Source organism: Octodon degus, unplaced genomic scaffold (assembly GCF_000260255.1).
Source record: "Octodon degus isolate 3935 unplaced genomic scaffold, OctDeg1.0 scaffold00075, whole genome shotgun sequence".
In the NCBI taxonomy this organism is placed as follows: Eukaryota; Metazoa; Chordata; class Mammalia; order Rodentia; family Octodontidae; genus Octodon; species Octodon degus.
Window position 1 is genome coordinate 3,710,738 of NW_004524651.1, and position 14,462 is coordinate 3,725,199.

Genomic DNA, 14,462 nt, shown 5'->3' on the forward strand with positions numbered 1-14,462 from the left:
CTTGCCACACAAGCCCTTATTCTACTGAGCTATCTCCCCAGCCGCCTTTATTTTGTATTCTTTGCAAATAGAAAAGAAAAGAAATTCAAGTTGATAAAACTAAGCATACAATAATAGTATCATTATTGATGTCACTAGTAATAATTATATAATCACTTTCTAGTCACTGGGACAAAATGACACAGTTTAAGGGAGAAGGTTTCTTGGCTCATAGTTTCAGAGGGCCAGTCCACAGCTGACCAGCTCTAAGGCAGGTGTGGCATGGTGGGAATGTGTGGCAGAAAAGAACGGCTTAACCCTTGGCAGCCAGGAAATAGGGAAGAAAGGAGTCAGCGACAAAAATATACCCTTCTAGATCAAGCTCCCAGTGACCTGCCACTGCTGATGAGGCCCCACCTCTGAATACATGTGGCTGTGGGGGGACGTTTTAGGTCTAAGCCATAACAATAATTGATATTTTGTTGAAGTAAAATGGCAGCTTAGAATATAAATAGTTTAGACTAGGGTGCAAGTTTTTCTTCAATTTGACATTTCTTCCTGTGTGTAATTATTCCATTTCTAAATAAGAGGGTTTTTTTGTTTGTTTGTTTGAACTAAGAAAAAAAAGAATCCAAGATTTTTATAGACATTGTGATCGAATTTGCCCATATGATTCTCTCAGGAAATCTACTTCTGGCCTTGTTTCATTAGCCTCATGAGAGTAAAGGTACAATTATGTTACTGAAATGTCTGCTTCTTGAGGGTGGGGCCTTTGTTAAACATTTTCACTGTTTCTTAGTGTCTAGAACAGTATGTTTGCAATACAGATTTATTGAATGTAGATGCTATCATTTGGATCCATACTATCTGCCCAAGGCCCATGTGGAAAAGGCTTAGTCACAGTCTGGTGCTTTTAGAAAGTTGTGGCATCTTTAAGAGGTGAGACCTCCTGGTCTGACAGTCACTGGGAGCATGGGTTGAAGGAAATATTTGGAATCCAGCCCTTCTTCCTCTCTTTGCCTATTGGATGTGGTGAGGTCAGCACCTTGCTCCGCCAGCGCCTGCCAGGAAGAGCTGCTTTGCCACAGGCTCCAAAGCAGTTGATTATCTTGGATATTTATTACCATAATGGAAAGCTGCCAAACATAACCAGGAGTTAGTGAGTTATTAACAGTGGGAGCTGAGTGAAAAAATATTTGGGACTAATATATGATTAAATTTAGAGGCAGGACCTGGCCTTGGCAACAATAAATTTTAAGATGGTCATCCAGGTTGTTCAAAATATGCTTAGAATGCTGGACAGTATTTTGAGACATTTGTTATTGGTTTCTGTTTTTCTTCTTGAGCTTTCTCTTTTCTTCTTACCCAATGATGAAACAAGTGGTTGTGTTTGGTGTCTGTAACCTTATGGGAGAGATCTAGTGGGTTGAAAAGCAGGAATTGCTTTGATGCTTTCTTGGTTTGTGTTTCCTAAGTTCTCAGTGACAGACACAGTTCAGGAGTGATTGTTCCTCTGTGTTATCTTTTATTCCCACATCCACACCTGCCTCCATTCTCCACCCTGACCTATGTGCTGGGAGGCTGATCTTCACAAATTGTATCACTGGGTTCTTTTGGCTCTTTGGTTAGATTTGACCAGTGAGAGGCACTGCATAAGATTAGAGACCATTGTCTCCACCCACCCACCTTCCATCCCCAGTGGATTGGTGTTTTTGTGCTCTGTGGAAGACCATGACCTTGTGACAAAGTTGGTGGCAGTGTGGGTAGGGGGTACAAGGTAATCTGAGGATAAGTTGTGTGTCTTTCTGGTGTGATGGTAGCCTCAAAGTTAGAGATAGTTAAGGAAAATTAAGTAATACATTGTATGTATATAAATTTGCAGGCTGAGATTGACACCTGCCATAGTGTTTTTCTTAAAGGTCATCACTGTATTGCAATGGAAGTTCAAATTTAAAAACTTGTTGGTGAGATCAATGTACTCCATCTAGGTATCCAACCTGACATTTTAAACCATGCTAAATTAGGATTATAAAATTCTAAAAGCTAGTTCCTTGTTTACATAGATAAAATTTGCGGTTAAAATTTATACTCTTAAGCCAGTGCAATGGTGCACACCTGTAGTGCCAGCTACTTGGGAGGCTGAGGTAGGAAGATTACTTGAACCTAGAAGATTGGGACTAGCCTGTGCAATGTAGTGAGAAAGAGAGAGAGAGAGAGAGAGAGAGAGAGAGAGAGAGAGAGAGAGAGAGAGAAAATAAAATAAAATAAAATAAAATAAATTATATCCCATGAGGCAGAAAGTACAGTGAGTAAGAATGAAAAACCTGAACTCAGGTTGACTTTTACTACTTCACCTTTCTTATCTGTTAAACAAACCAAAATATTTAGGGTTGAATAAGGTAATCTGTAAATAGCTTAGAAAAGTATGGATAGGTGGGCATGGTGGTATACACCTGTAATTTCAGCACTTAGGAGGCTGATGCAGGACGATTGAAGCCAGCCTGTGCTGTCAATCAAGTTGAAGACCAGATTGAACTACATAGCGAGATCCTGTCTCAAAAATGCATATAATTCTCTGTAGTGTTTATCGCTGTTATTCTGTAATCTTAATAGTCATTCAAGAATTCATTCATGTATTAATGTTTACTCACCACTAAGCATGATGGGGCACAGCAGCAAGTACCCATATGAGGGTGACTAAAGTATCTGTCTGATTCCAATGGGCAGATTGAAAAATCCCCTTCTTTTTCTCAGGTATGCAGCTAGACCACCTCTCCAGCACCCTTGCTGGTAAGCATAGCATGTAACTAAGTTCTAGCCATTGCTTTGTGAGCAGATGGGTTACTTACAAGTTTTTGGCCTCAGTTCTTAAGAGGTAGGTGCTTCCTTTTCATACTCAGTCCTATTGTAGTGTCTTGATGTGGAAGACAGCAGCAAAACAGATACAGTCTGAGATTCTAAATCACACAAGGGAGAGAGCCATCAAGCAACTGGGACTGTCTCCTACACACTAACATACGGGCAAGAAGTAAGCATCCTTGGGCTGGTGAGATGGCTCAGTGGTCTAAAGCGCCTACTTAGAACAAGCTAAGCTAAAGCAAAGCACAGGGACCGCGGTTCAATCCCCCAGCACCACATGCCAGCCAGCCCCGCCCCCTGGTGGGCTGAGCTGGCCACACACACACACACACACACACACACACATAAATAAATAAAATTAAAAAAAAAAAGAAATAAGCATCCTTTGTCTTTGAGCTGATTACACACTTAGCTTTGGTGTTACTCTGATTAACGCATTCTTTTTGTAACTATGATAGGGCACATGGAAAGGGCAGATATTTTGTGATCAAATATGCTTTCTAATTGGATCCAGATTTTCTGGGGCAAAAGCTAGCAAAGTGGAATCCTTTTGTAGCTTCTCTTTTCACAGAGGCCAGACCTTTCCAAGCCTCCTGGTCTCATCATCATGTCTCCTGCCATGGATTTGTGTGCTCTCTCCTCTGTCTTTGAAGGCAGCAGCCCCTTTAGCTCGGCCATAAATGGCACTTGCTAACAGTGCTGACCCCTTATTAATGTTTGGATCCTGCTGTGTCTGTCTGTGCACCAGAGTGATGCATGGCCCTTCCTGATGCTCCTGTTTCTTTGCCAGGCAATCAGCTGGCAGTTTGTACAGTGAAATGTTGGTCCTCTGATCGTCCTCAGATAATGTGACTTCTTAAAGGAATTTTATACTGCATAAGTCATGTGAACTATTTCTCTTAAAGTAAGGCTTATTATTTTTGGAAAATGCTTTCAAATTCTAGTTTAACTGCACATCTACTGCTTGAGACAAAATACTTTCAATCAGCACTTTACTGGTATGCAAGGCCCACACCTCTGCTAAATGATAGGAACAGATAGAGCTTCCCGTACCATTTTATCACCATCCTGCAGCCTAAATTATGGACTTGACTGAGATATGTCTGATGGGATACACAAGCACTTGTTTAGCAAGTCTGCATGTGCCCCTAGTAGACCGAAGCCCCCCGTCTGCCACCCCAAGATTGGTTTTCAGGGCAGTGCAGGGAGGCCTGTATGGTCCCTTCCAGCCTGGCCCTGCTCCAGGTTGTCTGGAAGCCTCCCTAGGGCGGGCAGTGTCTGTTTCTTGCCTTTCTCCAGAGCAGTGCCAGTCTGTACCTTTGCCTTGAGAGGTGTAAAAACATAACTAAAAACCAAATCATAGGCTTATTTTTACCTGGAGTTTGCCAACTGTCCTGGACTGACTGTTCTCATCCAATAAGCAAGGCCAAAATTCCAGAAAAATAAACACTTTAGAAACATTTGAAACTTTCTACTCACCCACTCACTGTCCTTCTCCTCAGCTTGCCAACTCGAATACCTCTTAAATTGCTGTATATGCGTTCAAGTGCATACCTTGATAATACTTGCTACCAGTAATTCACTTTACATTTTAAAATAATATTCTGACTGAAAAAAAAAATACTCTTGGCAGGTTTTCCCAGAATAAATGCTTAAAATGTGAGATTTTAGAAAAAAAGGAAGGTAAATTAATCACTTAATACTCTGAAGCATCCAGAAACTTCTAAATCCCTGGAAAAGTCAACACAGGCTGTATCTCTTACAGATTTCTTGACTTTTCTGTTTTCATAGAAATCTCTCAGCTGGTTGGATTGTAGTTGATGAGCCAGGATTGGCTCAAACCTGCTTGTGATTTTTCATGCTTCTATAGCAGTGGCTTTCAAACAGACAGTAGCAGTCACAGCCTGATGTGGGCCCTCAAACACTGAACAGTGTGATACCTGGCACTAAGGGTTTTCCCTGATCTGCTCCATGGAGGGTATCATATTCTGGCTGGTCCCTTGAGTGATAAGGACTAAGGACCAGGCAAAGAATGCCCAGGAGGGAGTCTGCATTCCCCAGCTCCGTATTTTCACAGTGGGGTTACCAAGGGAAAACACAAATGCCAAAGAGCTTCACTCATATCAGAAATTTGCTCTGAACCTGCTACAACAGGAAAGTGAATCAACCACCCACCTCATATCAGCACAGTGGACGAGAAAGACCACAGGATCTTGGCACTCACTAAACATGGACTGGCTACCACACTGTAGTGCCAGCCAGGGTAGCCTTAAAGCAAGACAGGGTGGGTGATTGTGCCAGTGGGCAGACATATAAGGGGCACACCAGATGGTTCACTTTATAAAGTGGGAGAAGGGGCCTGATACCCAACAGTATAGGCTCTGGGCCAGGGGAGAGTGTCCAGGCTGCTTGGTCTAGGGGACCAGCATGAGGAGCACACCATGGTTGAGGGCAGAAAGTGAGAATATCTGGAGTCTTACCTTAAGTTAATGCCCGTCAAGGATGTCCATGTGGAGGATGCACTCAACAGTGAGGTCCACAGGATATCTCATTTTGGTGGAGTGAACAGTGAATGCTGAAGAGACCAGGCCAGCTACTTGGTGCCAGATTGACATCCATTTCAGTTAGTCCTGACCAGACTCGACACCTTGTCTGTGTCTGTTAGTACTTCCGTTTAAGGGCTCACAGGATGCCTGATGTATTGCCATGAAGTCTTGCACAACAGTGTGGCAGTGAACACACAACCATGGCGACCATCTTATCAGTCATCTGATGAGCCAGAAGTAGCTAGTCTGCTGGGGCAGTGAGCAGACTGCTGCAGGCTGAGTGGGGTGCTGGCTTTGGGGGACAGTGGGGTAAGGATGCTATCCTCCAGCCTGCCGTGTATGCACTAAATCAGTGACTGTGGTGCTGTTTCTATGAACTATGGTGTCTTCTCAGGTCCAGGAGCCAAGAGGTGGAAGTAGACATCCTCTCACAACCACTGCTTTTCAAGCTGGCAGCTTTAGCTTCTGCTGTCTTAATGGTTCCCAGAGGAAACCAGGCCATCACTGAACTTGAAGCTCTGGCTTTTTCCAGGTCATTTTAGACTGTTTCATCAGTGGCCAAACTGGGAAAGAAAATAATTACTACCCTGGTGAGCAGAATTAACTCTTACTCCCAAGAGGAGCTAGTGTTGCTCCTACTTAGTGGAGTGTGAGTAGAATTCTGGGGATTTAGTAGGTGTTCTTGATGTTTCCATACTCAAGCGCTGATAGTAAATGGGCCACTGTGACACCAAAGCCTGAGGAGGCTGTTACAGCGTCTCTTGGCTGGCTGGAGAGGCACCTAGGAGATGAGAAGTCACGTCTGGGGGGATCATGAGGGGATGTCCTCTGCACTCCATCTGGTCCCTTCTCTCTGGCTGTTCTGCTCACTACTTCCTGCCTTCTGTGAGCTGAGTGCATTCCTCCTCCACACCCTTTTGCTGTGGTGTTTCTGTCTTTAGCCAGCTTTCCATGGACCGAAGCCTCTGAAATCCTGAGTCCAAGTAAATCTCTTTTAAGTTGTATATGTCATGTTTTTTTTGTTTTTTTTTTTTTTTTTTTTTTTTTTTTTTTTGCCAGCAGTGGAAAAGTGACTACTAATACAAAGGCCAAAACATCCAAGGACTCTGGGCTGAAGTTCTCTGGCTCTGCCCATTAGGCAGACAGCCAGAACCCTGGTCTGGTGAGTGGGGCACATGGGAAATCTTGCTGAATCAGAGACTGTGGGTGCCACGTGTCAAGGACTGGAAATCGAGGACTGGATATGGAGGATGAATGGCAGTCTTCATCTTCGGACACATCTTCCAGGGAACTCGAGAATGACTACCAGTACAGGTATAGGATCTGGAACCCTATGGGAAGACCCTCTGTATCTGACTATATAAATCTTTGTTGAATATATGAATGCGTAACTCCTCACAGTGCTGTGTGGTAAAAGTGTTCAAGTTAAAGAGTGTTTGAAAACTGCTAAGGGATTCTAGGGGAGTCTGTTGACATGTGGCACCCACAGTCTCTGATTCAGCAAGGTTTCCCATGTGCACCCCCAACCAGACCAGGGTTCTGGGGACAAGGGCTCACAGCTTTGGGAAGGCACCAAACTACCTCCCCAATTACCCTCGTAAGCCTCTGTGTCACCAGCAGGAACTCATTATTCCTTCAAGTCAGAGCAGCAGGGAGAAATACAGTCTTAAGGCTTTACCATTTTCCTTCTCTCAAGCAAAAAGAGCTAGGTCAGACGTGGCTACAATTGGATGCAATGACACTTTCACACTTTATTACTGTGCACATAAGCTGGTTGAATGTTTTTCTAAGTTGACCAAATGAATTTCCTTTAAAAATTATCCTGTGCACCTTATTCCAATAAATTACCAAAGTAAGCAGCAAGTATAATTATAGTGTTGACAGTGAAGTAAGGTTCAGCTAGATGAAAAATTGCTTTCCATCTACCCCTTCAGTTTCTCTTTCCCGAGATCATTTGGTTGGAGATGAGTTTCTAACGTATAAGCTCTCTGCTCGAGATGGAAACAGAGGCCCGAGAACTGCCTGAAAGTATTCTGCTTAGAGCTGAATTGTGATGGCAGAAGCTTTGCAGACAGGGACAGAAAACCTGTCAGTGTTTCACACTTAATCCCTTTATTTCCCCTTAGATTTGGCACACTAAGTGTAGCTCGGTGGTTGTCAGCTGATATGCTTCCAGCCCATTCTTGAATACTAAAAGGTTTAGCAGCATAGTCAAAGAGACTCAAAACCACAACAAGCAAATAACAATTACTATACAATCACTACTGAGACACAACTCTTTCTCCTGGTGTGTATGGACACATGCAGTGGCAGATCATTCATCTGCTGGTTGTTCAGGCCTGTGCTGTTTTGAAGCACTGTTCACTATACCAATCTTTCCACTTACATGTTTGAGCATAAAATTGTCTTTGATGCTGACCCTGTTAAAATATACGTTTTTCTCCCTTTTTGATAAAGTTGTGTAAGAGCTGTGTATTATTGTAGCCTCCTCATCTCTGTGTTTCATTGTTTTAAATATGTCTGTAGAAGTAAATATTACACTTTTACTAAAAATACCTTCCACCATTATTTGGCCACATAGTGTGCTGCATTTCTGAGATGCTGCAGTACTATGTGTGCCCTACCAGGTAAGAGCTGTTGTTCTAGCTGTGAGGATGTCTATTTTGGATAAGTTCTTAAGAGGAAGACTGTATGTCCATGAGAACATCATTGTGCATTGAGGACCTATAAGCTCATATAAGAGCCATCTGAATTATGGTTATAGCTCAAATTCTGAAACAGGTATTAGTGATGATAATTGGCAAACTGAAAATTACTTCTGTCCAGCAAAGGAGTATTTGATTTCTGCTTGGCTAAAACAGTAACTCCAAAGGTTATGGCTTTACTGTCCTATAGGATAATTTTCTATATGTTATTTATAGTTTTTATTTCTTAATCACTACAGTTTTGCAGCAGTGATTCCATTCCTCGTGAGGAGTTGGTACATGTAAGTGACACAACTTAATTTTTCTTTTTAAATCCCCTTCCCCTGCACTCCCTTCTCTCTATCACTTGGTCTCCTTCCTTTTGCAAAAAAAAAAAAAGTCTCTCCCTCTCTTATTATACATCTTCTATCTGTCTGTCTGTCTATCTGTCTATCTATCTATCTTTTTTTCTTTTGGTACCAGGAATCTAAGTTAGGACCATGTGCTTGCCAGGCAGGTGCTGTGCTTCTGAACTATATCCCAGGCCCACTTTATTTATATTTAGGGTTTCTTGTATAAAAGAAACCATAGGATATTTAAGTTTTGATGTCTGATTTACTTTGTTTAACATTATGGTCTCAAGATACATCCATTTTTATGCAAATGACTCAAGTTTATATTTTTAAAGACAGAATTGCACTTCATTGTTTATAAATATCACATTGTGTTTATTCACTTGTTGATGGGCATATAGGTCACTACCAAGATTTAGCTATTATTGAGCCAAGGAGATAGCTCAGCTGTCTAAGTGCATAGACAGGCAAGTGCAAGGACCCAGATTCAATCCCTGGTACCACATGCCATGCTGGCCCCACTAGCTGGCCACCAAAACTGGGCATGGTGAAGCATGCCTATAATCCCAGCCCTAGGGGAGGCTGAAACAGGAGGATCACTATGAGTCTGAGCTGCATAGTGGACCTTGTACCTAATACATAAAATTTAAAAAAAGATGTAGCTATTATAAATTGTGCTGTTATAAACATGAGTATGCATGTATCATTATATGTGGCTTTTCCAGGTGTGGTGCTGCGTGCCTATAATCCTAGTACTTGGAAGGCAGAAGCTAGCCTGAACTATACAGCAAGGCACTGTTTAAAAAAAAAACAACCCCAGTTGTTTTTGTTTTTGTTTTGTACTGGGGATTAAACTTAGCACCTTGCACTTGCCAGGCAGGCACTTATGCAACTGAGCTATATCCCTGGCCACCCAAAATCTTACAGAGAAACAAGCTGTTTTTTTTTTTTTTTTTTTTTTTTTGGAACCGGGGATTGAACTCAGGCCCCTGCGCTTGCCAGGGAAGTGCTTATTCCACTGAGCCATCTCCCCGGCCCTTTCCCCCAAAATCTTATAGTGTGTGATATTTAATTCTTTTGGGAAGATAACTAGAAGGAGAATAGCTGAGTTGAACGGAACTTCTATTTTTAGTTTTAAGGAATCTCCATACTAATTTTTTTTTTTTCTGCAAAGCTTTATTTTTTTATTTTTTTTTTTAAATTTTATTTATTTATTTATTTGAGAGAGAGAGAGAGAGAGAGAGAGAGAGAGAGAGAGAGAGACCAGCTCAGCCCACCAGGGGGCAGGGCTGGCTGGCATGTGGTGCTGGGGGATTGAACCGCGGTCCCTGATGCTTTTGCTAAGCTTGTTCCAAGTAGGTGCTTTAGACCACTGAGCCATCTCTCCAGCCCCTCTGCAAAGCTTTATTCCAGAGGGGCTCAGTCCTTTTTGGCAGCTGCCTTCCTCATGGTGGCCAGCACGTTGCTCAGCTCCTCATGCTTCCACTTGGCACAGATGTGCATCCCTACTCTTGATGAACTTGAGGGTGTGCTTGTCCTTGGAGACCTTGAGCAGCTCCATGGTGCACCACTCATAGGGGGCAAAGCCACACACCTACCAGATCATGTCCTGTACGAACTTGGTGTGTTTGGTGAGACACCCACAACAGCAGCTGTGCCTTGGTTTGCTCACTTTTTTAGTCACCTTGTAGCCCTTGTTGAGGCCCATGGCTGTGGGATAGCGGAGGGCCGTGGCTACTATTTTTCGATGGTTGCTGTGGCGGAGGGCTCCATGCTAACTTCCATAATGACTGAACTAGTTACATTCCCACTAATGATATAGAAGGACTCATTTCCTATGAATTTTAGAAATGTTTTCTCCAGGTCCAGCTTGAGGTAAAGACCATCTGTGCTGATTTTCTATAGGGTTTTTATCATGAATGAGTGGTGGACTTTGTCAAAAACTTTTTCTGCATCAATTGAGATGATCATGTGATTTTTGTCTTTGGCTCTGTTGGGTGATGTATTACATTTATAGATTTGCATATATTGAACCATCACTGCATTCCTGGCATGAATCCCAATTGGCCGTGATATATAATCTTCTTGATGATACACTCCATTCTGTTTGTTAGTATTTTGTTGAGGATTTTTGCATTTATGTTCGTTAGGGAGATTGTCCTGTAGTTTTCTTTTCTGGTTGGGTCTTTCTGTGGTTTTGGTATTGGAGTAATACTTGCCTCCAGGAATGAATTTGGTAGAATTGCTTCCCTTTAAAGTCATTGACGAGTTTGAGAAGAGTTGTCATTAAATCTTCTTTAAATTTCTTATAGAATTCAGCTGTGAATCTATTAGACCCTGGGCTTTTCTTTGTTCATAAATTTTTTAATACATTTTCAGTTTCATTGACTGATGTTGTGTTATTCAGAAATTTTATATCTTCTTGATTCAGCTTTGGTAATTCCTATTTAGCTAGGAATCTGTCTATTTTTTCTGTGTTTTCCATCCTGTGAGAGTACAGATTATGAAGTAGGTATCGATGATCTTTTGAGTTTCTATAGGGTTTGTAGCGATTTTACCTTTTTCATTCCTCATTGCATGAATTTGAGGGGTTTTTTCTTTCCTTTTTTTGATAAGGTTGGCTGGGGGTTTATCAATTTTATTTATTCTTTCAAAGAACCAACTCTTTGATTCATTCGTTCTTTGTATTGTTTTCTTTGTCTCCATTGCATTAATTTCTGCCCTGACCTATATAATTTCTTGCCTTCTTTGTCTTTGGGGTTGTCTTGCTCTTCTTTTTCTAGGAGCTTGAGGTACAGCATCAGATTTTTTATATGAGCTCCTTCTGTTTTCCTGATGTGAGAATTTACTACTATGAATTTCCCTCTTAAGACAGCTTTCATTGCATCCCACAGGTTCTGGTAAGTTGTATTTGTATTTTCATTTGATTGTAAGTATTGTTTAATTTCTTCTTTAATTTCATCTGTGACCCATTGGTTGTTCAAGAGGGTGTTATTTAATTCCCACGTGTTTATGGAACTTTTAATATTTCTTTTCTCAGTAACTTAGTTTCATTGCACAATGGCCAGATAATATGCATGGGATAATTTAGTTTCCTCTGCATTCACTTGACCATGCTCTATATGTTAGTATATGGTCTATTTTGGAGAAGTTCCCATATGCAGTTAAGAAGAATATGTATTCTGATGTTGTTGGTTGGAACATTCTTTAAAGGTCTACTTCCTCACGTATTTGTTTTAGGTCTATTATTTCTTTGATCTATTTCTTTGTGACAATGGGGTGGTAAAGTGTTCCATTACAATTGTGTTATTGCTGAATATGAGTTTTCATGTCTGTTAAAATTTACCATATATAGTTGGGTGCTCCTACATTGGGTGCATATATATTTATAATTGTTAACTGTTCCTCGTGCAGTTTTCCCCTAACAAGTATATAGTGACCTTCTTTATCTCTTTTGATTATTCTTGGTTTATTGTTGACATTGTCAGCAACCAGAATAGCTAACCCTGCTTTTTTCTGGGTTCTGTTGCATTGAGTATTGTCTTTCATCCTTTGAGTTTCAATCTGTTTAATTTTGAGTTAAATGTGTTTCTTTTATACATCATATTATTAGATTCTGTTTCTTGATCTACTTTACCAGTCTGCTTCTTTTGATTGGTGAAATGAGGCCATTTACATTGATGGTTATAACTGATATGTATTGGCTTATCTTTCTCATTTTATTTTTCTTCTGAAGGTTCCCTACTTCTCCCCTCTGTTTGATTGCTTTCTCTGTTTGGTGGTTCCTTTCTACTGTTGTTCATGAAGTTGTGGTTATATTTGTCTCTTTCTAGAATATCTGTCAGTACTTTTTGTTGGATTGGTTTAGTGGTCATGAATTTCTTCAGTTTTTTGTCATTGAAGTATCTCATTTCTCCTATCTAAATTTTATCTCTCTAAATTTGACAGTTTTGCAGGGCACATCAATCTGGGTTAGAAGTTGTTTTCTTTCAAGACTTCTAATGCTTCACTACAAGCCCTTCTTAACTTGATGGTTAGTGTTGATAAATATGTTATGATTCTGTTGGGTTTTCTATTATAGGTGTTTTTTTCTCTGTTTTTAATGTTCTTTTACTGAATTTCTGGCATCTTGGTTATTATGTATCTGGGTATAGATTTATTTTGACTATGGCTAATTGGAGTTCTGTATTACTCATTTATCTGTATGTCAGATTCTTTTCTCATGTTTGAGAAATAATCTGCTACTACTTCTGCAAATTGTCTTTTTATATCATTTATGTTGACTCATGCTCTTTCACTGACACCTGTCAATCATATATTGTTTTTCTTTGCATCATCTTGCAGCTGTTGAATTATTATTTCCTGGTTCCTTGTTATTTTTAAGAGATTTTTCCTTTCATGGTCGCTAGTTGCAGTGCTGTCTTCAAGGTCAGAAAGCCTATCTTCAAACTTGTTCAAGTGGTTTTGCCAGCTTTCAATGGAATTCTTAATTTTCTGGCTGTTTGAATTGGTTTCATGCATTCTAATTCTTTATTGTTCATTCAATGTTTCTATAATTTTCCTATTCTTCTCTTTTTAAAAATCTGTCCTTAAAACAGGACAGGGACAAAGCCGTACACTTGTATGCACAACATGGGCAAGGCAGTGATCCTGAGAAACATCAGCAGGTTTTTGAAACTAGCAGTCAGTTGGTAGGACTCCTAACCTGACTAACTATATATGCTGATACCTGTGAACCAAGCAACTGCACTGGAGATAGCAATGTGTAATAGAAGGATCATGCTTGGAATGCCTGTCATTCTGGTCTTCTAAATACATACTTCTTCTCATGACATTCCAATTATTACCATACTGTCTCACAGGTAAAAGGTTTTTTGTTTTTTGTTTTTCTTTTTTTAAATGGGTAATAAATGAAAAAAAAAAAAAAAAGACAAGGAAAAGAAAAAAAAATCACAGGACTGACCTGCTACAATGCTGTACATGGTTAGATCTCTAAATTTCTGTGTAAAAATATGTGTTTATTCCTATTTTTTAATTCTTCATATTCTGTAAAGACTTAAATTTCAACACATCAATACTTGATGGAAGATAATCTGTTCCACGTTATGCCTAAGATGTTCGATATCTAGACAGATAGTTAGGGTAAACTGAACTGCATATGCTGCAGAGTAATAATAAGCTTCTCTTCTGGAGAGTTAACAACCTAAGTTTGCAGATCAAAAATTGGAGAAAAGGAAGGGCTGCAAGGTCCACCAGCATTTTGGCCCTAGCCTTTCAAGGTCAGTGAAGACTGAGGACATAGGAGAACCCATACTGTAACATCATGTAACTCAGTTGTGCCCCAAATTTTCTGATCAAGGAGATTATGGAGCCAGAAAGGAATGTGATCGATGATGTATATAGTGTGCCCAAGGAGAGTCACATGGAGAGAAAACTTTCTCTCAGGCTTTCACAGAGAGCAAATTGATCAAGCATTGGCCGTGGCTCATCCACATGGTTGACACTGACAAAGGATCTACAAAGTGCAATACAGGGTTACAGGATAAATCCTGAGGGGACTTGACTGACCTTATCAGATACAAAAGTTACTTTTTTTTTCGCAGTACCAGGGATTGAACTCAGGACGCTGCACTTGCCAGGCAAGCATTTATTCTACTGAGCCAACTCCCTGGCCCAAAAGTTACATTTTTTGTTATATAGGTCTTGCTTTATCTTGATCTTAACCATCCAGCAGAAAAGTATAAAAATGAGATATATAAAGTAAAGCCATATTAATATGCTGAGCTATAAATGCCTCTAGTCAACAACTTCTACGGACAACCCCCTACTATTGTGAACTACTGGACCGTGTTGGATTGTTTTGCTAAATTCAAGCACCTATAATATTTAGATGCCAATAAAATACCCATCTCTGATGGGACTGAACTGGAGAGGGGGATACAGAGGAAGGACCATTTTGTATTTGTATATACAGAATAGTTAGGATAGATATATGGCTGCTTTCGCTTGGTTCAGTGAGAGGAGGGATTTGTAGTAGTAGT